Source organism: Prionailurus bengalensis, chromosome A2, assembly GCF_016509475.1.
Source record: "Prionailurus bengalensis isolate Pbe53 chromosome A2, Fcat_Pben_1.1_paternal_pri, whole genome shotgun sequence".
Classification (NCBI taxonomy): Eukaryota; Metazoa; Chordata; class Mammalia; order Carnivora; family Felidae; genus Prionailurus; species Prionailurus bengalensis.
The window spans coordinates 90,271,683-90,297,228 of NC_057348.1; the positions used below are offsets into that span (position 1 = coordinate 90,271,683).

The 25,546-nt window shown below is 38.7% G+C and overlaps 1 protein-coding gene and 1 pseudogene across 1 annotated transcript in view; one reads left to right on the forward strand and one right to left on the reverse strand.

The window, feature by feature from the left end:
* Nucleotides 1-25,546, reverse strand: part of ELAPOR2 (endosome-lysosome associated apoptosis and autophagy regulator family member 2) — a 179,259-nt gene that overhangs the window by 148,093 nt on the left and 5,620 nt on the right. The gene's annotated exons all lie outside the window — the stretch shown is intronic.
* On the forward strand, nucleotides 283-1,894 carry LOC122487833 (annotated as a pseudogene).

The window sequence follows — 25,546 nt, forward strand, 5'->3', positions numbered from 1 at the left end:
TTATCCTTAAACAATAATTAAGCAATATTTTCTATAAAAAGATATTCATCATAGCATTAGTTAAATAGAAGCCAAGAGTTAAATTTTTATCAAAAGAGATTGGAAAAATAAATTCTGTTTACTAAAAATCATGACATACCAGAACACTTAAAGACAAGAGAAAATATTTAAAACGGTAGATGGTAGATGGTAAGTACTGACATAAAACAGAATGTAGCTTGTCCATAGTGGGTTTGCCGCCCAAACACAGGTGTCGTAAAAACCATCACTCAATCTGTCAGAATGATAAAGGAAAAGACTCCTATCAATACTGTCCTCATTGGACGTGCAGATTCAGGAAGTGTACCACTACTGGCCGTCCCATATACAAACATGATGGGAACAAAGGAACTATTGAAAAATTTGAGAAGGCTGCTATTGAGGTGGTAAAGGGCTGCTTCAAGTATACCTGGGTCTTGCATAAACTGAAAACTGAGTGTGAGCCTATTACCACCACTGATACTGCCCTGTGGAAACTCAAGACAGCAAGTGTGATGGGACCATCACTGATAACAGAGAACACAGAGACTTGATCGAAAACCTGATTACAGGCACATTACCAGGCTGACTATGCTGTCCTGATTGTTGCTGTTGGTGTTAATGAATTTTAATCAGGGATCTTCAAGAATGGGCAGATCCATGAGCATGCCCTCTCGCCTTACACACTGGGTGAGAAACAACTAACTACTGGTATTAACTCTTCAGCCACCCTAGAGTCAGAAGAGGCACAAAAAAATCATTAAGGGAGTCTGCACCTACATTAAGAAAACTGGCTACAACCACAACACAGTACTATTTGAGCCAATTTCTGGTTGGAATAGTGACAGCATGCTGGAGCCAACCGCTAACATGCCTTGGTTCGAGGAATCAAAAGTCACATGTAAAGATGGCAATGCCAGTGGAACCAGTGCTGCAGGAGGCTCTGGATTGCATCCTGCCAACAATTCATCCAACTGACAAGCCCTTATGTCTGCCTGTCCAAAACATCTACAGAACTGGTAGTATTGGTTCCTAGGGCTAAGTGGAGACTGGTGTTCTCACACTCAGCATGGTTGTCACCTCTTCTCCAGTCAACGTTGCAACTGAAGTAAACTCTGTTGAAATGTACCATGAAGCTTTGAGTGAAGCTCTTCCTGGGGACAATGTGGGCTTCACTGTCAAGAACACGTCTCTCAGAGATGTTCGTTATGGTGATCTGACTAAGCAAAATATGACCCAATGGAAACAGGAGGCTTCATGGCTCAGGTGATTATCCTGAATAATCCAGGCCACGTCACTGCTGGCTATGTACCTGGGCTGGATTGTCACACAGCTCACAAAAGCTGGAAGACGGCCCCAACGTCTTGCAATCTGACGCTGCTACTGCTGTTACTATGGTTCCTGACAAGCTCATGTGTGTTGAGAGCTTCCCTGACTATCTTCCTCTGGGCCATTTTGCTGTTCGTGACACTAGACAGATCGTCACTGTGGACAGAGCGTCACGAAAGCAGTGGACAATTAGGCAGCTGGAGCTGGCAAGGTTACCAAGCCTTCCCAGAAGCTCAGAAGGCTAAATGAATAAATGCCCAATAGCTGCCACACTAGTTTGAATCCGTGGTGGAAGAAAGGTCTCAGAACTGTATATCTCAATTGGCCATTTAAGTTTATTAGTAAGAGACTGGTTAATTTTAATAATGCATTGTAAAACTTTCAGAAAAGGAGAATATTTTGTGGACCATTTGTTTTGTGTGTGGGTGGCAGTTTTTAGTTACTAGGTTTTAAAATCAGCTCTTAGGGGCGCCTGAGTGGCTCTGTCGGTTAAGCATCTGACTTCATCTCAGGTCATGATCTCAAGGTCCATGAGTTCGAGCCCCGCATCAGGCTCTGTGTTGACAGCTCAGAGCCTGGAGCCTGCTTCAGATTCTGTGTCTCCCTCTCTCTCAGCCCCTCCCCCGCTCTCACTCTGTCTCAAAAATAAATTAAAAAAAATTTTTTTAATCTTAAAATCAGCATCTTTTAAGGGAAACAAGTTGACCAAAAATCTGTCACAGAATTTGAGATCCATTACAACAAAGTTTAATGAGGAAAAAACCCAGAATGTACATGACCTTCAATTTTCTTTTAAAAAGCTTTAGCACTGGGTGTTTTGTGTAAGTGATGAATCACTGGGTTCTATTCCTGAAACCAATACTACACTGTATGATAACTAACTTCAATTTAAATAAATAAATGTAAAAAGAAAAATGAATAAAATAAATAATTTAAAAACCTTATATTTAAAAAAAATATTGTACACAGTGTGTTTTTATACATGTATTTATGCATAAATAATACTGAAAGGACCTATACCAAAATGTGAAATGAGATTATTTGCATTTCTACATTTCTTAAATTTATTTATTTATTTATTTTCATCATGATGAGTGTACTCTTCAATGCCTATTCCCTATTTCCCCCATCTCCCTCCACCCATCTTCCCTCTGGTAACCATCAATTTGTTCCCTACAATTAAGAATCCGTTTCTTGGTTTCTCTCTTTTTTTTCCTCCTTTTCTCCTTACCTCATTTACTTTATTTCTTAAATTCCACATATGAAATCATATGGTATTTGTCATTCTCTGACTTATTTTACTTTAGCATTATTTCACTTTAGCATTACAAAAAGCAAGATTTCATTCTTGTTTATGGCTGAGTAATATTCCATTTTGTGTGTGTGTGTGTGTGTGTGTGTGTGTGTGTGTGTGTGTACACACACTACATCTTCTTTATCCAGTTATCTATCGATGGACACTTGGGCTGCTTCCATAGTTTGGCTATCGTAAATAATGCTGTAATAAACATAAGGTTCCATGTATCCCTTTGAATTAGTGTTTTTACATTTTGGGGCAAATAGCCAGTATTGGGATTCCTGGATTATATGGTAGTTCCATTTTTTATTTTTTCTGCATTTCTTAAATTTTTTATAATAGACCATCACCATAATTATTACATAAAAGCAAACATCTATTCATATCAGCACTATTCACAAGAGCAAAAATGAAGAAAGAATCCAAGGTCCATCAGTGGATGAATGGATAAACAAATCATAATTATATATATATATTTTTTTTTATATTTATATTTATATTTATATACACATACATACATATACACACACACACACACATATAAATACACACATATACATACACACATACAAAATACAATATTAATCAGCCATAAAAAGAAGTCAAGTACTGTTACATGCTATGATGTGGACAAACCTCCAAAACATTATGCTAAGTCAAAGCCTGACACAAAATGTCACATATTATATGATTCCATTTATACAAAATACCCAGAATAAGTAAGTCCATAGACACAGAATGTAGACTGGTGGTTACCAGGCACTGCAGGGAGTGAGGAATGGGAACAAACTGCCTAATGGGTACACAGTTTTACTGTGAAATGAAAGAAATGTTTTGGAACTAGACAAAGATGATAGTTGCACAATATTGTGAATACACTAATTGCCATTGAACTGTTCACTTTAAAATGGTTAATTTTTTAAAATTTTTTTAACATTTATTTATCTTTGAGAGACAGAGACAGAGCGCAAGTGGGGGAGGGGCAGAGAGCGAGGGATACACAGAATCTGAAGCAGGGTCCAGGCTCTGAGCTGTCTGCACAGAGCCCGATGCAGGGTTCAAACTCAAAAACCATAAGATCGTGACCTGAGCTAAGGTCAGATGCTTAACTGACTGAGCCACCCAGGTGTCCCTAAAATGGTTAATTTTAAAAAATAGAATAGAATGGTTAATTTTGTGTCATGTGAATTACACCTTAATTATTTTTAAAAGTTAAAAAAAAATAGAGGGGAGCCTGGGTGGCTCAGTCCATTAAGCGTCTGACTTCGGCTCAGGTCACGATCTCACGGTTTGTGGGTTAGAGCCCCGTGTTGGGCTCTGTCCTGACAGTTCAGAGCCTGGAGCCTGTGTCAGATTCTGTCTCTCTCTCTCTCTCTCTCTCTCCGTCTCTGTGCCCCCCTACTCATACGCTCTCGCACTCTCTCTCTCTCTCAAAAAACATTAAAAAAGAAAAAAGGTAAACATCTAATCATCATATTCCTCTTCAAAGTTTACCAAATTGTTTCAATTTGATATGCTTGATTGCATAAGAGACCATTACCTCTACCACTGAGTTCTAGGTATGCTAGTGTGTCTGTTTGTCCATCTGTCTCTCACTTGCCTATTCACTATTCTTACTAACAAATAATGATAGCTAACGTGAATATGGTACTTACTACAAACTTCTCAAAGGTTCATATACATGGAGTATATTGAATCCTCACAACAAATCTGTGAGGTAGGTATTATTATTGTTATTTATTATTATCGTCTCTGATTTATGGATGAGAAAGAAAGACACAAAGAAATAAAGTGATTTGCTCAAGACTACACAGCCAGCAAGTGACAGTATTGGGATTTAAACCCAGCCAGGCTGACTTCAGAATCCTATCTTAAGTGCTTCACTTGTTATGTTCTACTTACTCTCAAAAGAATGCATGGTCTTGGTGGAAAATGAGAAATAGAGGTTAAGTGTATGAAATAGGAGGGAGACCATCCATAATCTTGCCACCCAAGTAAAATCACTGTTAACCTATTATACAGTTTTCCAAATAAATATACACATTTATATCCCTTTACCAAAGTTTTCATGACATGCTTTAGTTTCTGCTTAACATATTATAAACTTCTCCCTTGTAAATAAACACAATGCTATGTCATCAAAATTAATGGTGCCATGGTATTCCATTTAACACAGGAAACAATTTAACCAGCCTCCTATTAAAATTTGGGATTGTCTATGAATAACGCTGAGATCAATCACCTTAAAAGTACATCACTGTTCACAGAGGTAGAACAAATAATCCTAAAATTTGTATGGAACCGGAAAAGACCCCAAATAGCCAAAGCAATCTTGAAAAAGAAAACCAAAGCAGGAGGCATCACAATCCCAGACTTCAAGCTATACTACAAAGCTGTAATCATCAAGACAGTATGGTACTGGCACAAGAACAGACACTCAGATCAATGGAACAGAATGGAGAACCCAGAAATGGACCCACAAACTAATCTTTGACAAAGCAGGAAAGAATATCCAATGGAATCAAGACAGTCTCTTCACCAAGTGGTGCTGGGAAAACTGGATTTTGACATGCAGAAGAATGAACCTGGACCACTTTCTTACACCATACACAAAAATAAACACAAAATGGATGAAAGACCTCAACGTAAGACAGGAAGCCATCAAAATCCTCAAGGAGAAAGCAGGCAAAAACCACTTTGATCTTGCCCACAGCAACTTCTTACTCAACACGTCTCTGGAGGCAAGGGAAACAAAAGCAAAAATGAACTACTGGGACCTCATCAAAATAAAAAGCTCCTGCACAGCGAAGGAAACAATAAACAAAACTAAAAGGCAACCGACAGAATGGGAGAAGATATTTGCAAATGACATATCAGATAAAGGGTGGGTATCCAAAATCTATAAAGAACTTACCAAACTCAACACCCAAAAAACAAATAATCCAGTGAAGAAATGGGCAAAAGACATGAACTTTTCCAAGGAAGACATCCAGATGGCCAACCGACACATGAAAACATGCTCAACCTCACTCATCATCAGGGAAATACAAATTAAAACCACAAGAGATACCACCTTACACCTGTCAGAATGGCTAACATTAACAACTCAGGCAACAACAGATGTTGGTGAGGATGCGGAGAAAGAGGATCTCTTTTGCATCGTTGCTGGGAATGCAAGCTGGTGCAGCCACTCTGGAAAACAGTATGCAGGTTCCTCAAAAAACTAAAAATAGAACTTCCCTATGACCCAGCAATTGCACTACTAGGCATTTATCCACGGGATACAGGTGTGCTGTTTCAAAGGGACATATGCACCCCATGTTTATAGCAGCACTATCAACAACAGCCAAAGTATGGAAAGAGCCCAAATGTCCATCAATGGATGAATGGATAAAGAAGATGTGGTGTGTATATACATATACAATGGAGTATTACTCGGCAACCAAAAGAATAAAATCTTGCCATTTGCAACTATGTGGATGGAAACAGAGGGTATTATGCTAAGTGAAGTTAGTCAGAGAAAGACAAAAATCATATGACTTCACTCCTGTGAGGACTTTAAGAGACAAAACAGATGAACATAAGGGAAGGGAAACAAAAATAATATAAAAACAGGGAGGGGGACAAAACAGAAGAGACTCATAAATATGGAGAACACTGAGGGTTACTGGAGCAATTGTGGGAGGGGGATGGACTAAATGGGTAAGGGGCAGTAAGGAATGTACTCCTGAAGTCATTGTTGCACTATATGCTAACTAATTTGGATGTAAATTTTAAAAAATAAAAAAATTAAATTAAAAAAAAAGTACATCACTGTTAAGTTGACCAATTTAAGATGTAAAATACTTGGTGAGACTATGTGTTTCAAAGCTCTTGACCAATGATACCGAAAATTTCTACAAAGTCTTTAACAGATGATACTCTCATTTGTAGATTATGAGAGTGCCTCATTTTACCACACTTCTTTTGCAGAATTTTACCAGCTGGTCTCAGAACATATTTTATTCCCTACTCCACCCCTCCAAGAGATACATATTCCCAAGGAAAAACACTTTATTTAGATCTGGGGAGATGCTTTCAGATGCATAGATCTGTGGAACACAGACATCTCCAAAATGTTGAGCCTTTCTAAGAATAGATGTCTATTCAGGAATAACTCTTCTTATAAACATCCCTGTGGAGCATGATCATTTTCAAATGAGTAAACAAGGTCTCAGAACTTGAAATAAGGACCACAGGCCAGGGACTAAACTAAGGAGGATTGAGAAGAAAAGCAAATGTCACCCATGCCTGCTTCATGTCAGTAACCTGTGAGTCTTTTCCTACAGAAAAAAATCCTAGACTGTCATAGATGTAATTTATTACTAAAATTGAGTCCTATTTATTCTAAATCATCCCACAAGCCAAGGCAGAATTAGAGAAGGTTAAGACTTTCTAACTCCCCAAAACTTTGTCTTGAGGAATATTAAGTATCGCAGGCTAAATGTCTAAACTCAATTGACTTGGATGACTACATGAAATTATATAACTAGTCATCAGCTGGTTTGACATGTCTATGTCAAACAAAAGTAGCACAGGCCCGATTCACCAAGCCTTCTTGTTGACTATTTGTAGACAATGCTTAGTTTCTAGAAACTATCAAGCCTCATCACTCTGCCCAGTATGACCAGACTGGACACAGAAAATTTCACATTCAGTCCAAAGTATCCAATAAGAAGCAGAGACATAACCCCTATTTCTCTAAAAATATATAACTAGAAGAAATGAAGTCTTAAGACGCTGAGCTTGGAAGAGCCTTTATAGATTATCTAAACCAATCTTTTTCTTCTAACAAATGAGAAGATTGAATCCAAGAGAAAACAAGTCACCCAAGGTCACAGAGCTAACTACCAGTAAGAAAAGTCCTGTATCTGGGTCGCTTGACTCCCTGGTCAATGCTCATCTCACCCAAGTGTGGTATATACACATCCAATTGAACATTAACTCTCTAGCATTTCATTTCCCCCCAAAAATGCCATAAAAATAAAACTTTTCTTCTGAATAATTAAAGTAGACTGTATGATTTTTAAGCCGTTGTAAATTAAGGCCGATTCTGTAAACAATATTTAAGAAACATTAAGCCTCTATCACTAAATAATTTTAATAAATTAAAAACACTCAAAATCCTCAACATTCTTAAAATATACATGTTAAATATATTAATATATTAACCCACTGAAAAATTTTTCAATTGGAAATTTTTGTCAAATAGTGTAGGAATAAAGGTGTGCAATTCTGGCAGGCCAGCCTAGGAAAGAGAAAAAAGCAGCAGCTGGTACAAAGGAAAACCTTAAACAAACATATTTGCCTGTTGTATTTGCTTAAATAAACCAGTCTACCAAAACACAAAATCAAGACCTACGCATATATCTGCTTCCATATGCTCTTTGTATTTCATCAGTACAGTCACTGAGAAAGTACTAAGAAAAAGATGCCTTTCCAGAGTCACTGAACATGAGAAAGTAAGGGAAGAAGTTGATTTCATGAATGCATGAGAATATCAGATCTCACTGGGCCACGGTTATCAATTAGGTACACTGTGGACCTAAAACAAGAATCCATCATAACAAATTGTCTGCTTTAATATACTGAGTATCTGAACTATTTCCAGGCTTAATCTGTGGAAAGCTTATTGAGGATATATTTGCTGCTATTTTACACTAGAGAAGAATTCACTTTCTTATTCAGAGGGGTTTTTTTTTTATGTTTAAAGTTGAACGATATGAAAAAAATATTTAACTATTTAAACCAAGAATACCCAAAATTTAAAAAAAAATCATGGCTCTCCCCAAGAGATTCATTCAGTGCTATTTCAGAGCACTGCCAAAGGTTAGGTTTCTAAACCAAAAAGTAGTAATTCAAAAAATGTCCAGGTAAGTGTTTTATTTAGCACTAATTTTCACCACAGATGTTTTCTTCATTTTAGAGCAGTGTATTCTGCCTTCTAAGGGAGTAATAAGCCCACGAAAAAATATTTGCTATTGCGCAATTAAATTTACATCTCTCCCTTGTTGCACGAATGCAGAACTGAGAGCTAATGAGTCCATGTGCTGGCAACTACAATCATTAGTTACATTCTGTAGTTTCACAAATCCCAAATAAAAGTCATTACAGTCACAAACTGCTTTAGGAGGATACATCTTAATGGGCTATTAGTTGGGTATTCCAACTAAAACCTGCTTCTGGGAAAGCAACTCTGTACAGAGAACGGGATGGGCAAACAATTGTTGGAAACTGTTCCTTGGGTCATCCACCCAGATATGCAAATAGGAGCCAATTTCTATAATGCTTTTTAATGCAACAACAAAACTTTTCTTCATAAACAACTGAATTTCTCTCTATAACAAGGCTGATATATTATGGGGTCAGATGTTGGCCTCTATTTAGGCTGTATTTCCATCTTTATAACACCAGGGAGGTGATACCTACACTTAATGTGGGCATTTTCCTGGAGAAGGCACTCTGATTTACCCCTTCTTATTCCCAAGGTAGAGAGAGTCTGTATCTACTGGCTTACTTTTGCTACTATTTTAAACATGAAAGTAACTGAGAAGTCTAAGAGAAGTCTAACCTCGTGTTCACATAAAGTATAAAGAAATCACCTCTCTAACTCATTTTATATTTCTTTTCAAAAAGGCAGTTCATTGAAGTTCCAATTCACCAAGTGCTCATTTTACATCAAGAAATCCACCTCCTGGCCCGAATTCTCTAAAGCAACACCTAATGTCCCCCAAATGACTAAATTAACTGTGCCTAAATGCCACCCAGTAGAAACATTTTAAATATTAGAATAAATCTTCAGAAATGAGCCTATGAGTAAGTAAAGGTATCCTGTCCCCTCCTCAAATCCATACACTTAAATCCTAATCCAAAGTTCCTCAGAATGTGCCCTGATTTGGGGACAGACTCTCTACAGAAGTAATCAAATTAAAATGAGATCACTAGAGTGGGTCCAATTCCAATATGACAGCTATCCTTAAAAAAGAAGCAAAACTGTACACAAAGGCAAAGAGGGAAGATGGATATGAAGAGACAGAGGGAGAAGTTGGCCATCTACAAGCCAAAGAGAGGCCTGAAACAGATCCTCCCCCAAAAGGAACCCATCCTGTGGACACCTTATTTTGGACTTCCAGCCTCCAGAACTGTGAAACAATAAATACCTGTTATTTAAGCCACCCAGTGTGTGGCACTTTGTTATTGGAGCCCAGAAAACTAATGCAAAAAGACATACCCAAGCTAGAAAGGAAGAAGAACAGTTATGTGGTGTAAATAAAATGGCTGAGCTTGGTTTCTAAAAGTCTCAAATTAAACAGGGTAGAAAACTACAGGTGTGCCTCATCTCAAGCAATTCTTAAACAAGGCATTACAAAAAATAAATAAAACCAGGGCCACTAATTATAGAACAAAATCTTGCATTTGTAAGGAGCTTTGGCATTAGTGTGACCAAGTATTTGTACTCCCTCCTTGAGCTACTCCCATTTTTCTCTTCTCCCCTCATTAGCAATGCTCTTCCAAAGCACTGTCTGTTCTCACTGTGCCTGCCTTCTTTTTTTTTTCCTTATTCTTTCATGAACCCACTCCCGTCACATTTTGCCTATACCTCTTGATGAAAATTGCTCTTGTCAAAACCACTGATGACCTCCACCTCACAAAATTGAAACATCAGTGCTCAGCTTCCCTCTCACTCAGTCTAACAACAGAGTATGATTCAGTGCCTGTCTTCTCCCTCACTTGCTTCATCTAGCCTCGGGGACCCCATTCTCCTCCACTGGCTCTCCTACCCCTGACACATCCCAGCACTTGGTCCTGGACCCCTTTTTTCTCTGGCTAAAGTCACTGCCTGGGAAATCTTAGTAAAGCCTATGGTCCCTTTAAAAATATTTTTTAAATATACATATAAAAATATATACATATATTATATATATATATAAAATAAATATATTTTTTCAAAGAGAGTGCACATGAGCAGGGAAAGGGGCAGAGGGAGAGAGACAGGGAGAGAGAGAATCTTAAGCAGACTCCACACTCAGTGCAGAGCCCAATGTTGGGGCTCAATCCCATGAACCCGGGATTACAGCCTGAGCTGAAATCAAGAGTCAGACACTTAACTGACTGAGCCACCAAGGTGCCCCCTTAAAAATATTTTTTATATTCAAAATATACACAGAATCCAATTGCTTACCATTCCACCCCTAAAACTTTCATCTAAACTGCCATAATGCCTCATCTAGATTATTGTAATAGCCTAATTCATCTGTTTTCACCCATGTCCCAGCATCTACTTCCACACAGCAGCTGGATTGATGTTTTTACATATAAATCTTATTATATCTGTATTCAACACCCTCCAGGGCTCTCTCACCTCATTCAGAATGAAAGTCAAAGTCTTTAACATCCCCTAAAAAGCATCATGTGATCTGTGTTCACACCTCCTGTCACATGCCTTTCATTCATTCTACTCCAGCCACAGTGGGTCACTATTCTGTGAACATGTCAAGTGTATGACCATCTCAAGGCCTTTTTACTTGTTCTTCCTTGTGCCTGAAGCCCTCTCCCCAGATGTCTGCATAGCTTGATCTCTTTCTTCATTCAGGCACTACTCAAATGCCATATCATCAAGAGCCCTTTCCTGACCTCTTAGATACCAGACACCTCCTACGTCCCTTCATCTCCTTTACTTTTCCTCTTAGACTTAACGCCAACTGTCGCGTGTTTGTGTGATGTCTATACTCTACCATTCTATAAATTCCATAAGAGCAGTAAGTCTCTTTTTGCCCAAATCAACATCATATGGCTTGCCCTAAAGCCGATGTTAAATAAATGACACTTTGAGAAGTAAACTTTAGATAAGTCATCACAACCATCCATGGATGTACACTGGATATGTTACCTAGACCCTGTCCTCTGAGATTTCTAAAATGGAAATAATTCACTGGTCTGTGATTCTAATCCACAGCCAGGTTGAGAACCACTTCATTAAACTGTAAGCTCCTTCAAGAAAAGATTTTTTTTTCATCTTTCAACCTCCAGCACAGCAGTTGAGAAAGTGAATAATAAGGTCGATTAAATGAATGAATCCATGAGAAATGGTCATTTAGTCTTTGCTTGTATAGTTAACTAGTTTAACAAGTCTTTTCCATTGCCGTACATCATTAAAGGTTATGGCTCTTCCTTAATATGAAGAAAAATCTTCCTCACCATAACATCCACTCATTGGTCCCAGGTCAGCTGTCTGAAATATACTTGAAGTCCATTCTTCACAGGTAGCTCTTCAAAGATTTAAAAGCAATACTAAGGGGCCCTTTTAATGGGCTTCTTCTCTAGTCAGGACAAATCAAAGCAAATGTAGGAAGTATTAGGCCCTAGATTCATTCCATCTGAGCAGGAGTATCTCAACCACATTATCCTGAATGATATTTAGAGATAAGTTATACCAGAGAGAGAGGAAATGGTTTTTCAGATGTGGCCACCAGCTTAAGCACGTTAGGATAGAAGTGCATTCTTATGAATTCCTGAAAATTGGAATTGTGGTTAGACAGGAGGGTAAAACAGAGGGTTGAAACAGGAGAAAGTTAAGAGCACAAAGAGAGAGCTAAGAAAGATCTCCTGAGACCACGTGATAAAGGACTTCATAGACCAAATTAAAATGATCTGTTTTATGACTTAGTGATATGGAGTTTACAGACAAGAAGGAAAAGGATCAATAACATCAAGTTGCTATTAACCAATCAGAAGTGGAAGCAAGAAGAAAAACTAGTTTCAAGTACAAGAAAAATAATTAATTTGGTTCAGAATGTATTTAATTTGGAGGCATCCAGGATGTCCCACTAGAGGTGTCTGTTAAGGAGTTGTAAATGTGCTTTTGTAATCCAGTGGAGAATTGGGCATTTAGAAGTTGGATTTAAGATTGATTTAAACAAAGGTTTAGGTAAGACAAGAAAAATTTCAACAATGGTTCGCCACAGTGAGACAGCAGGTGATATTCATCATTTGCTTGTTCAAAAGTGTTCATATTATACTCAAATCATGTACTCAAATGTATACTCAAATTGTGTGTAATAAGTAGGTATTACTTTTATTTACATAAAAATAAGAATAAGAGAAAATATGGCTAAGACTCAGAAAGTACATATATAATACAAAGAGAAGGCAACCAAAAGCACAACCCTGGGAAAACCACCACTTTCCAAGAAAAATAAGAAAAGAGGAGCTATCTAAAGAAGGAAAGATATTAATACTGGGTAATACAAGATTTCAGTGTCTTAGAAAGCAAAGTCAGCAGCCTGGAAACAGGGTTAATGCTGCAGAGAAATGGAGTATGATGAAGAATAAAGAAACCACTAATAATTAGGCGATGATTACTGACCACAAAAAGAGATTTAGGAAAATGATTGGGATAAAAGCCAGACTACACTGTGTGGGGAAAAAAAGGTAGAAAACTGAAGAAATAAAGGTGAAGAGTCTGGTTTTGAAAGGACAGAAAAAAGGGGCAGAAAAGAAGGGTGGGTTTAAGTAATGGTTTTCCTGTATCCATGTCCAAGCAGAGAGGGCAGAACTCACTGCTATCAAGACAAATGAGTCACATCATTCTCCCTGTCCTGGAAAAGTCATCAGTTACTGCTACAGAAGAAATAAACCCAAATAGGACAGATCAGCCAGTCTCACAATTATAGTTCCCATTAGTACCTTTAGCTTCTTTGGAGAAGAAATAAAAGAAAAAGAAAAAGAGAAAAAAGAAGAAAGAAAAAAGAAAAGGGAAGGGAAGGGAGAGAGCAGGGAGGGTGGGTGAGAAAAACAGAGAGAGAAAGAGACAGAAAGAGTCCTCAAAGTTTATGGAACCACTACTAGTCTAAAAGCATTCTTACTTTGTTCTAAATGTTCGGTTCTAGCCAACCGAATTCCTATCACTGCCCACCAAAAAAAGAAAAATGCAATTAAACCTAGCTATCTTGCTGGATTTTTATTTTGAAATATAATCTCAACTATTATATGAAACTAATGAATATATTTAATTGTCCTTCCAAATGAATACAAACATTACTCTCATCTAGAGAGTACACAAATGCTCATCACCACGATGAACTAAAAAAAAGTTCTCATTTTAGCTTCTGAATGCTTGGTGGGAGGTTTGCCTTCGTCCCTTGCACTCTGACAAACATTAATTGGTAATGAAATGATCTATAGGCAGACAGGCAGGCAAGTGGAAGTAATCCCAACAAGCATATCTAACTAACTGAATGATTAGCTTTTCAAAAATCAAGACATATCTGAAATAGCACTAAATACTCAGTAAAACAGAAAAATAAATTACCTCCCAGAATATCTCAGAACGTCAACATTCCTTTAGTGCTTACATTTACATTTTGGGCTGCTGCTGGCGAACTTTATAAACAACCCATTTGAAATGCTCGCTAATGAGTTCTTGATATTCATAGATTACATTATCATATTGGAGGTTAAGAATATCAAGTACCATGATTAGAACTATAGTATGTTAAAAATAGACACGCATGTGTGGTATAGCCATACAATGGAATGCTACTCAGCAATAAAAAGGAACAAACTATTGAATACACCACAACGTGAATCAATCTCAAAATCATTATGCTAAGTGAAAACAGCCAAAAAAAAAAAAAAAAATCAGAGAGAGAGAGTGAATGCCATTGAATTCTATTTATATGAAATTCTAGAAAATGCAAGTGGATCTATAGTGACAGAAAGCAGATCAGTGACTGCCTAAGGACAGGGTGGGGGGAGGAGTAGATTATGAGGGGAAGCAAGAAACCTTTGGGGGTATTTGAAATGGCTATCTTGATTTTGGCATTCGTTTCTTAAGTGTATACATACATCAGAACTGGGCAAATTATACACTGCATATTTATGTTGTTCAATGTACTTCAATTAATCTTCAATAAAGTTTAAAAAAGATTGAGGCAATTGTTAGCCTTCTGCTAAATATCTGAATAACACTTTAGAGCAGTATTATTTACATATGTGCTTTTAAATGGGCTAATACATCTCAAACACTTAGAACAATGCCTGGCCCACATAACTCTGATGTAAGTCTTTAAGGAAAAAGGGAGTACAGAACAAAAACACTGAAAGAGTTGTGGTAAAATGATAGAACTATCGCCCATTGATTTCCATTCGGGATTGTCTTTGGTATATAGTGGTTTTTTTCAACAACAGGGTTCAGCTTTTTATGTTTGAAGTTTTACAGGCTTCTGGTTTAAGATGTCATCAGACCCACACCCCTCACCCTGGCTTAACTCTTCGGCATCCTCTATTCCCAGAACTGCACAGGGCAAGACAGAGACAGAACATGCACTACGTCCAGGGCCCGTCAGGTGTGCTTACTGGGGAAGAACCACGAACAGCTGTCCTCCTTTTTTCTGTCTAAAAAAATTCTTCTTCCAAAAAAAATTTTCCTAAACAAGAATCTAGTTTAAACAGGATGAGCTCCCCCTCAGTTGATCAGCCCAGCAGGACACAGTTTGCCAGACAACACAATTTGCACTAAGGACTCTACACAGACACCTCGTCCTCGAGACAAGGAGACCAGTGGCCATGGCCACCTACACACCTGTCTATGGCTGAAACACAGCAGTACAGAGAGCTCATTTTGTTAAAACATGTGCAACACCAAGATCTACCTTGGAGCAGAGGATAGATTTCTAAAACACATGAGAAAGGGATTACTACCCTGAGAAAAAGGAATCTAAAAATGATGGACTAAAGGAGGAAAACATTATAAATAGTTGCTCGGTACACTTGGTAAGATTCCATGTATATCCTGACAGAAGCAGTTGTAAGGAACTAGAGGTACAAACCAGCTCAGGGTAGGCATAGCGGAAGGCAGTGAAGTTCAGTGGAAAGTGAGATCTCTGAGGACACACACATCCCAGGCTTAGGACTCACTACCTCTGACATCTTTCTCAAGGTATGAATTTCCTTTGAGCTTCAGTTTCCTCAACTCTAAAAGCAAAGGTATGGATAGCTGTGAGGATTACTGTTAATATAAGTAAAGTGTTTCGTACATTTCACTATTCAATAAATGGTACTGGTTATCAAGAAAATCTGGGACGCCTGGGTGGCTCAGTCGGTTGAGTGTCCGACTTCAGCTGAGGTCATGATCTCATCGTCTTTGGGTTTGGGCCCTGCATCAGGCTCTGTGCTGACAGCTCAGAGCCTGGAGCCTGCTTCAGATTCTGTGTCTCCCTCTCTGTTTCTCTCTCTGCCTCTACCCTGCTCACACTCTGTCTCTTCCTCTCTCAAAAATAAACATTTAAAAAAAAATTTTTTTTAGAAAGAAAATCAAAGATAATCAACAAAATACTAGAATTAACAAGACCACTCTATAACAAGATACACAATTTCCAAAAACCAATGGCTTTTCAGCCTATCAGGGGAAAATCAATTAAAAAATAAAATGGTAGGGGTGCCTGGGTGGCTCAGTCGGTTAAGAGTCTGACTTTGGCTCAGGTCATGATCTCCCAGTTTGTCAGATCAAGCCCCGCATCGGGCTCCATGCAGACAATGCAGACCTTGCTTGAGAGTCTCTCTCTCCCCCTCTCTCTGTCTTTCCCTGCTCATGCTCTCTCTCTCAAAATAAATAAATAAACAAACAAACAAAAAGATAAAATGGTAGGGGAAAGCTGCCATAAAAAAATAGTAACAAAAAACTTACAAAGTCAGTGCTCATGAAACGTACAGAATACTCCTAGCGCCAAAGGAAACTAGGTCTTCAAATGCGAAGATTACACTACAAAGATGACAGTTTTTCCAAATAAGTTTAAAGATTTAACAGAATCCAAGAGAAAATTCCAGTGAGATTTTTTTTAACTTTTCAAAATTATTCTGAAGTTGAACTTGAAGAGGAGTGAGAACAGCAGAAAAATATTTGAAAGAAAAGCAACAAGTATATTATAAAATCATATTACAAAATTCTGTGTGCAATCTTGGTAAAAATAAATAAATAAATAAACAGCATACAAAGTAGCCCAAAAGAAATCAAATACTTTTGAGGATATGTATGTCACTTTTTATACATAATAGATTAAAAAGAACGTATATACCCACACAATAGATGGTACAGAAAACAAATCAATGGAGAAAGGATGAATTACGGGTTGTTCAAAACACTATTTAGGAAACCTGGTTATTCAAAAATAAAATTAGATGCTTACCTTACATTAAGCACTGAATAAAAATTCTAGAGAAGTCAAAATGAGGGAATAAGTTCACAGCATAGAGTTAAATGAAAAAAAAGAAAAAAGATTACCAAACTGTATGTGCAGAATATTCCAATTTTGTAAACATACATGTATATTTGCCATGAAATATATGCAAAGACATATGAAATATGTGATAGAGACAGGGTTTCCTGATGGTTACAAATGTGAGCAATGGGGCAGCAGCTGGAGCTCACAGGTAGTAATTCTACCAAGCTGGAAGTATTAGGACCAATCTCATTAGAGTCTGGAGGATGAATTCATCAATTAGTAAATGAAATGCCCTAAAATTGTTCCTATTGTTCTTTTTATTAATTTTTCTACTACAAATGCTAAAATGTTAAAAGTAGTGTGCTTATTTGGTAAAATTACGAGTATTTTTATCGCCTCATTTTTCTAGAATGCACACGTACTGCATTTAATTTTCAAAAGGTCAAATGTAAAAAAAAGGCATCGTAAAAAAAATAGAGCAAATAGTGTTAATATTTACCTGCTCTTTAGATACGGAAGCACTTCCCCAGCATACCAAGCTCAGATATGTTTAAGCATCAACTGTTATTTAGTTCAAGTTATTTCCTAGTATGCATTATTGATATGCCCAAGAATTACCAAATAGAAGTCGGCATCAGACTTAAATTTCAAATGGCCAATTTTTTCCACTCTCCATTTTAGGATGTTACATTAAACACCAAAGGGCAATTGTTTTATGTTTACACGGTAGCAATCTTAGAATAAAGTGTTAAATATGACAGCTTAAGAAGGAGTGTGTCCTAGAACTAAAGCGCCAAGGATAAAGATTTCTCTTCTTACTTGTTACAAGAGGAATGTATGTAACCTTGAACAGTCATTGAACTGCCCCTTAAAGCCACCATATGAATATAGGCACACAGTAGGGAACCAGAACTCATCATTCCCACAGATGTGACCTAGGCCATCAGCCTGCCCAAAAGAGGAAACCTGCAACTTCCAAAGTACAAAGAAGCAGTTCATGACGCTACTGATATAAAACACCTTCTCGGATGAACTAAAATCTGCACCCTTTTGTCCACTACCCACCAATCCTAATACCATCCTCTAAAAGAGCATTATATAAATGCTTCTAATACGTGACGGCACATAATGCATTTGAAGCTATCATGATTCCCTCAAGTTTTCTCAGAGCTACCCAGCCTCAATTCCTTTGGTCAGTCATCAAGTATTTGGACATACCTTCTAAATACTTCATTTCCTAACTGGCACGTCAAGTCAACATCGCCATATGTCAATATCCCTCTTCAAATATTACTCCTAAATTGAATCACTAACCTAAGTTAAACGTCTACCTTCTGTGAGCCAAGTACTCTGCTCTTATTAATAGAGCCTAACACACACACCATCGGTGCTTTTAGCAGCCACGTGACATCTGTGGCTTCAAAAGTACTTTTAAGCAAGACTTCTTCATCCTGTTTCAGCAAGACTTCCTCATCCTATGCTTAAACAACTAAATTTCAGAACCCAAAAGGACAGTCTATACTTAGAACAATTATGTTTGCCCATTATTCTAGCCTTTCAAATCATCTTGAATCCCAATTCTGCTTTCCAAGTCATTAGGCATCTTTCCCAGCTTTCTGACTTTACAAAATTTGGCTAAGCCTTCCCAAAACCAAAACATCGATTAAATAGTAAAACAACAACAACTCAAAGATTAGATACTAAGACCAAAGGTACACTAGGCCCCCAGCCGTGGTTTTGCTTTGGGTGGTTTCAGTTACCCATAAGCAACCAAACCCAAAGCAGACGAACCCCCCCCCCCCGATGTATAACCAGAAGGTCAATAATAGCCTAATGCAACCTTGTCATTCACCTCACTTCACCTGATCACGCAGGCCTTTTATCATCTCACATTATCACAAGAAGGGTGAGTACAGTACAGTGAGATATAGAGAGATCACATTCATGTAACTTTTACCACAGTATACTGTTGTAATTGTCCTATTTTATTATTGTTAATCTCTTACACAAAATGTATAGCACTGTGTCACAAGAATGTATGTACAAGAAAAAACACAGTATATATAGGGTGCAGTACTGTCCAGGGTTTCAGGCATCCACTGGGGGTCTTGGAATATATCCCCTGTGCATGACGTGGGGACTATAGTACTACACTGAACACCTCCCTCCAGATTGGCATCAATTCCTTAAATTAATAACCTTAGGGTACATTTGGGTTCAAATAGCCAACAATCTGCCTAGTGATACGATCATTCAGCATATCCTTCTGCTTCTTGCCCACAAGGATATGATGTTTCAAACGCCTTACTAAACGTCAAGCAACACCACGTGGGTATCATCCTCCAGATTTCCTGGTGGTCAGCTACCCCTTCAATCCTCAGCCAGCTTCTGTGCTATCACCGTACCGGCTGTGCCTTCTCAGTTTCCTTCTCAATTGCTTCTGGCTCAGCTTGCTTTTTACATGCCGGCGTTTCCCGGAGCCCTCTCCTCAGCACACTGCTCTTGCTGCCTGCTAAGAGCCCAGGTGACCTCATCAACGCCAGTGGCCTCAAGTACCTCTTATGTGCTTGTGGCTTAGACGCTGTCTCTCTGCTGCACTCGCAGACATCCAGCTGTCTCTGGGAGAGCGCTATTTGGAAGTCCCTTGGGCACTTTAAACTCACGATGCCAATAATGAACTCATCCTCTTTCTTTCAGCCACCTGGCCTCCTCCTCCTAAATGTTCAGTCTCAATGAAAGGCAAAGCATCTACCCAGCAGCCCAAGGCTAAAGCCCTAGCAGTCCCTGGAGGCTGCGATGTATCACTGAGTACTACCACTACCCCGCTCTGTCAGCTGCCCAGCTCTGACTTCTTGCTCTCCCCGTGGGAGAGGCAGCTGTCCCCTACCTGATCTCCCTGCCTCCAATAAGATCCCTCCTTCCTCATCCTCCTTTTAGAATAATCCTAACCTGATGTCAGTGGCTCCCCCATAGCTTTCCTGCCTTCCCCACAACCTAGCCATCTCTTGCCACTCCTATCCACGTGCCTTCATTCTAGCCCTTGAAATGGTCATAGGAGTTAAGTCCTCTGTGCTGTTACACAACCTATTTTCTCTGACCGAGAAATGCTGGCTTCTGTGCATCCCAGAAAGCACTTCGGGAAAGCTTTCAAAACTCAGCTCCAACAGGACGTTCTCTGAGGCCAGGGTTCCTTAATCTGATTCAGTTGCCCCTTCTCCTTGCTTCCGTGTAACCCTGTGCACAACTCCCTCACAGCGTGTAACCCGTCTGTACTGTAATAATCATAGACTTAGGCATTAGTAGTTTCCCAGTGAAAGAAATACAGGATATGAACTCATTACATGCTAGATGAACAGATAAACATATGAATGGCCACTGAAAAAGAAAGAACACAGAATGAAGTAGGACGATCTTGAAATTTCACAAACACAATCTTAGAACAAAAGACTGTCATTCCAAGCCCAAGAATTCTTAGTCATTTTGCAGTTGCTTTAGTATTTATGTCAGCCAAACACATGATAGACTTCACTTATTGGAGGAAGTTAGTAAGGTACTATGTACCAAACAACAGTGTTTTTAAAAATTGAATATTTTCCTAGGGGCGCCTGGATGGCTCAGTCAGTTAAGCATCTGATTCCCAGTTTCAGCTCAGGTCATGATCTCATGGTTTATGAGACCAAGCCCCACATGGGACTCAAGGCTGAGAGACTGGAGCCTGCTTGGGATATTCTCTCTCTCTCTCTCCCCCCCTCCCTCCCTCCCTCTCTCTGTCTCTCAAAATAAACTTTAAAAAAGTAAAAATTAAAATAAATAAAAATTAAATTTATTGCTATTTGATGTGTTAAGTAATTCTATATATTTTTAGACCATATATTTTTACAGTCTAAATAACTAATTGCTTTCTCTGGGTATTATATTCTCTCAAGACATGTGGACAGGAAAAAAATCTAGAGAAATATATCTTCAGTGTATACTGAATGGTATCCTTACTACCATATATGTAAGAAAAACATTAAATGAAAATACCTAAACAGAAAATTCTCCAAAAAACTAAGTGATATGAAAAATATTGACTCTCAATAGTGATTAAAGAAATGTTAATTACATCAGTGAGACAGCATTTTCCACCATCAAGTTAGTAGCAATAAGTAACAATTTCCAGTGTTGCCCAGGATATAGTTCACATTCTTTGACCTAAGATTTCTGCTGCAAGTAATGTATCTTCAATAATAAGAAACTCAGACAACGTTTTATGTTATTATAACATTTGTACATTACAAACAATGAAAAACCTCAGCACCCCAAATTAAATATACTCATTCATTCAAGAAGCATTTATTAAGCATTTACTGTCTCAAGCCCTGTTTGAAACGCCAGGGATAAAGTAGCTTATTTTCAAAGAGAAAGAGAGAGGAAGGGAAGAAGCAACTGGCTTGTCTTGATGGAGCTTGCAACTTATTGGTGGGGGGGGGGGGGGGTCATAAAAACAAAACAAAAAAATAATTAGAATATATATTATAATAGATGCTGGAAAGGGCTGTGGAGAAAAATGAAAGCACAAAATGAGGATAGAAAGGAGGAGGTGGCTATTTTTAACAGGAGTCCCGAGAAAGCCCTACTGAGAAGATGACAAGTGAGTAGAAACCTGAAGCACATGAGGGAGAAAAGCCAAATAGCTGAATGAAGGAAGTTGCAAGCAGAGCAAAGCAGAGGCTCTGAGAAAAGAGCTCACATAACACATTCTAGAAAGAGCAAGGAGACTGGAGAGGCTGAAGCAGAATTAAGAATGGAGAGAGTCCTATGAAACAGGTTTTCTCAAGCGTCATTAGAGGCTTAATGGGAAGTTGGACCACACTGGGTCCTATAAGCCACCAGCTTTGGCTCTGAAATGAAGCCTTCAAAGAGCTAAGAGTAGTAGAATAACACTTTTTTGGACTTATGTTTTAATGTGATCTCTTAAGTGCTCTGTTGAGATTAAACTAAAGGAGATCTAGACGGGAAGTTATAATCCAGCCAAGAGACGATGGTGGTGTGGCCCAGAAGGTGAAAAGTTCTGACGCTAACTATATTGAAGCAGGACAACAGAGTTTGCTGACAGACTGGATATAGGAAGTAGGAGAAAAAGAAGTCTGTGGAGACTCCAAAGTTTTAGGTCTGAGCCACTGGAAGGGAGGAGTTCTCATTAGAGGAAATGGGGAAAGAGTAGGTTTGGGGCAGTTTCAGGAGCTCAGGTTCAAATGTGTCAGGTTTGAGTTCAACTATCCAAGTGGAGACACCAAGGCTGTGCAAGCTGGGAATCCAGGGAAAGGTCCAGTGAGGAGAGATGTAAATCTGAGAGCTGTCCACATGTAGATAGTATTTAAAGCTAAGAAACTAGATGATACCACCAAGAGTGTGAGGATGACCAAGAAAAAAAAAAAAGATAGGAGGGCCAAGGATTAAGCCTGGAAAGCCCCAGTGTAAGGAAATCAGGGAGATGAGACAGAACCAGTAATGATGAAGAATCACAGTGTAGAGAGACACCAAGACAGTGAGGTGTGCCTGAAGCCAAGTAAAAGTTTTAGTGGTAACAGAGCAACCAAGTCCAGGGCTTCTGACAAGGCAGGGAAAGGTGAGGAACAACAGCTGGATTTAGCAAAGAAAAGATCATCGTTCACCTAGACAAGAGCATATGCAGTGAAATGGTGAAGTAAATGACTTACAAGCAAACAAAGGTAGACATTCAAATGATGCAATATTTTGCAATATATTACATATCAAGATATTTATAACTATTATGGAAATATTTACAAAGAAGTGTTAGTGGCATTGGAAAATGGTTATAACAAGAGAGGAAAAGACACAAGACAAGCTCGCTTGTGGTTTTGAAAAGAAAAAGAAAAAAAGAAAGAAAATGTGCAAGTGGAAATGTGCTAAAACATTAATGCCAGATATCCCCAAGTGGAAGAACTACAGCTGACTTTTTTTATACTTTATTTTCTAAAATTTTCACAACACACAACCTCAATAATTAGAAAAATACCCCTAGGGCCGCCTGGGTGCCTCAACTGGTTAAGTGCCCAACTTCGGCTCAGATCATGATCTCGCACTTCCTGAGTTTGAACTCCACATCAGGCCCTGTGCTGACATCTCAGAGCTTGGAGCTTGCTTCAGATTGTGTGTGTGTGTGTGTGTGTGTGTGTGTGTGTGTGTGTGTCCCTCCCCCACTCATACTCTGTCCCTCAAAAATAAATAAAATATTAAAAATTTAAAAATGAAAAAAAGAATACCCCTATAAAATACTTTTGTAAGTTAACAAATTTCTTATCCACCTCCTAGCCCTTTCATACTTCAATCCATCCCTTCAGAAACACTGTTTTTAACTTCAACGTGCATAATAACTGCTATCTGTATTGCATTAAAATTTACAAAGCATTTTCAAATTCATTAGATTCTCCCAGTAACTCTAATGTAGATAAGGCAGGAGTTACTATATTCATTTTCAGACAAAGAAAGACTCAAAGAGAATGATTTGCACATGGTCACATAAAACGGTGACTGAGTACAAATTTGAGTATTGATTGCCCACCTTTGATACTACATCTACTCTAACAAGAAGACACTTTGCAGTTAGAGCAAAGTATACACAACACTCTCCTCCTAAGTAGCAAACATTGGAAAACATTAACCAAAAAGGCTGACCATACTTTCTTTATATTACCATGTTTATCTATTCCAATGTCTGTTTCAGAGAGAAACACTCATTAATTCCCATGTTTCCGTCTTCCCTCAGGCCTTAGGCTCCTAGAGAGGGATGACAAGGTCCTCTGCATCCTGTATTAGCAGCAGCATCCTGCCTAGTACCTGGTGTACAGAAGATAACAGAGAAATGCTTTCTGATACACTTCAGGCTAATGGGAGGAGCTCACGCCCCACTGGATGTGATTATTGCAGGAGTTTCTAAAATGCCCTGCAGAAACAGCAATCAGCTTGAGTTATAGCTGAAGGAGTTTTAACGATGAAACAGATCCCTGGGTTTAAGGCAGTAAACTGTACTCCTCCCCTTATAACTAGGACAGTTCAGGGTATAACATAACCCTGGAGAGCTGGCTGTAACAAAGATTGCTGGGCCACAACCCCAGGGCTTCTGATTTAGCAGGCTGTGTGCAAGGCCCAAGAACTTGCATTTCTTACAAGTTTCCAGGTAATGTTAACACTACTAGTCCTATGATCCCACTTTGAGAACCACTGACCTAGAGAAAAGACCTATAAAAGTGAAGATGTCAATAAGCAATAAATAGTATCCTGAACTCCAGAGCTATAAACTGAGTTGAGAATAGACTTCAATATATTCTGATCACTGGGTTTTTATTTCAGTGTCTTAAATCTGGTACAAATGAGAGAAGATGTCAATTAAGATTAAATGTACTATAAAGATCAATTTCTTTTTATAATTTAAAAAGTGGAAGCCACCCACACTACTTTACTTTCAAGGCAGTGATCAGTGCTGCCAGAAAAGAGGACCTACATCTTACTCATCTTTAAAACCCCTAAAGTGTCTTCAATGTAAAGATATTTAATCACTGTCTGTTGAAAAAGATGATGAAATCCTGCCCTCAATGAGCATATCATGTACTTGGGGGAGTGGGGGAGGATGTTCCGAGCCTCTGATAAAGCATATGACCTTTGCATGACTTAGAAAATAATGTCTCTTCTGGACTATAAATTGGGAAAAGGTATTCCTTCCTACAGATGGACGCCGACCTGTGCCAGGACAGCTGGCTGGCCACATGCACACAGGACAGATTCTAGCTCTTACTTGCCCCCCTAGCTGGGTGCCCTTCTTCAGGGCACAACTCACCCAACCGTACAGGATGGTCCTGTGCGTGCAAAACATTTGTACAACAGCATACACATGCCCGAGAGTAAACAATGGGCTGCGACTAGAATTCAGAGAAAAGATCCTTTGTCTTTAGCAGTTAAAGGGTTGAGGCGTTAAAGAAGGATACAGGAATTAATCCTGGCCAGGCGGCTTCCTTTGTCTGAGATGTTCTATCGCCACCAAGCACAACCTTCATCCAGCAAACCCCTACCCTTCCTTTAGGACTGGGCTTAAACGTCCTTTCCTCGGGAATCCCCTGACCCTGGACTAGAAGAGCTATACACCCGTCCTGCACACAGCAAATCACACCACGATGGTAAACATGATTGTATGATGGGCTATGTTGTTTCGATTCTGCCCTCACAAGATTATAAAGCTCAGTGTGGGCAGGGCCATATGCATGGTGCGCCATTTCACCACCACCAGTAGCTGGTACACAATAAATATGGGTTTAATATTGAAATATTACAGGTAGCTTACATTAAGAAATGCAAAAAGGGACAAGAAATATCCATGGTTTCTTCAATGGGGAGGAAAAGGCAACCCAAATTTGGCTGGTGTTTTCTGACAATAAAGAAGAAGATCCAAGGCACTTCTGAAGAATGCACTATGATAGGAAAATGTGCCACTCTATACTATGCTCTGCTATTTCCATCCCTTGTGCTAAAATATGACACTTCACAGAACTGTCAACTCTTAGTTTTACATTGTAAATATTGATGGTGTGAAGACTTGTTCGCATTTGCCTAAAACATGAGAAATGGTTCTCAGCGGAAGGAC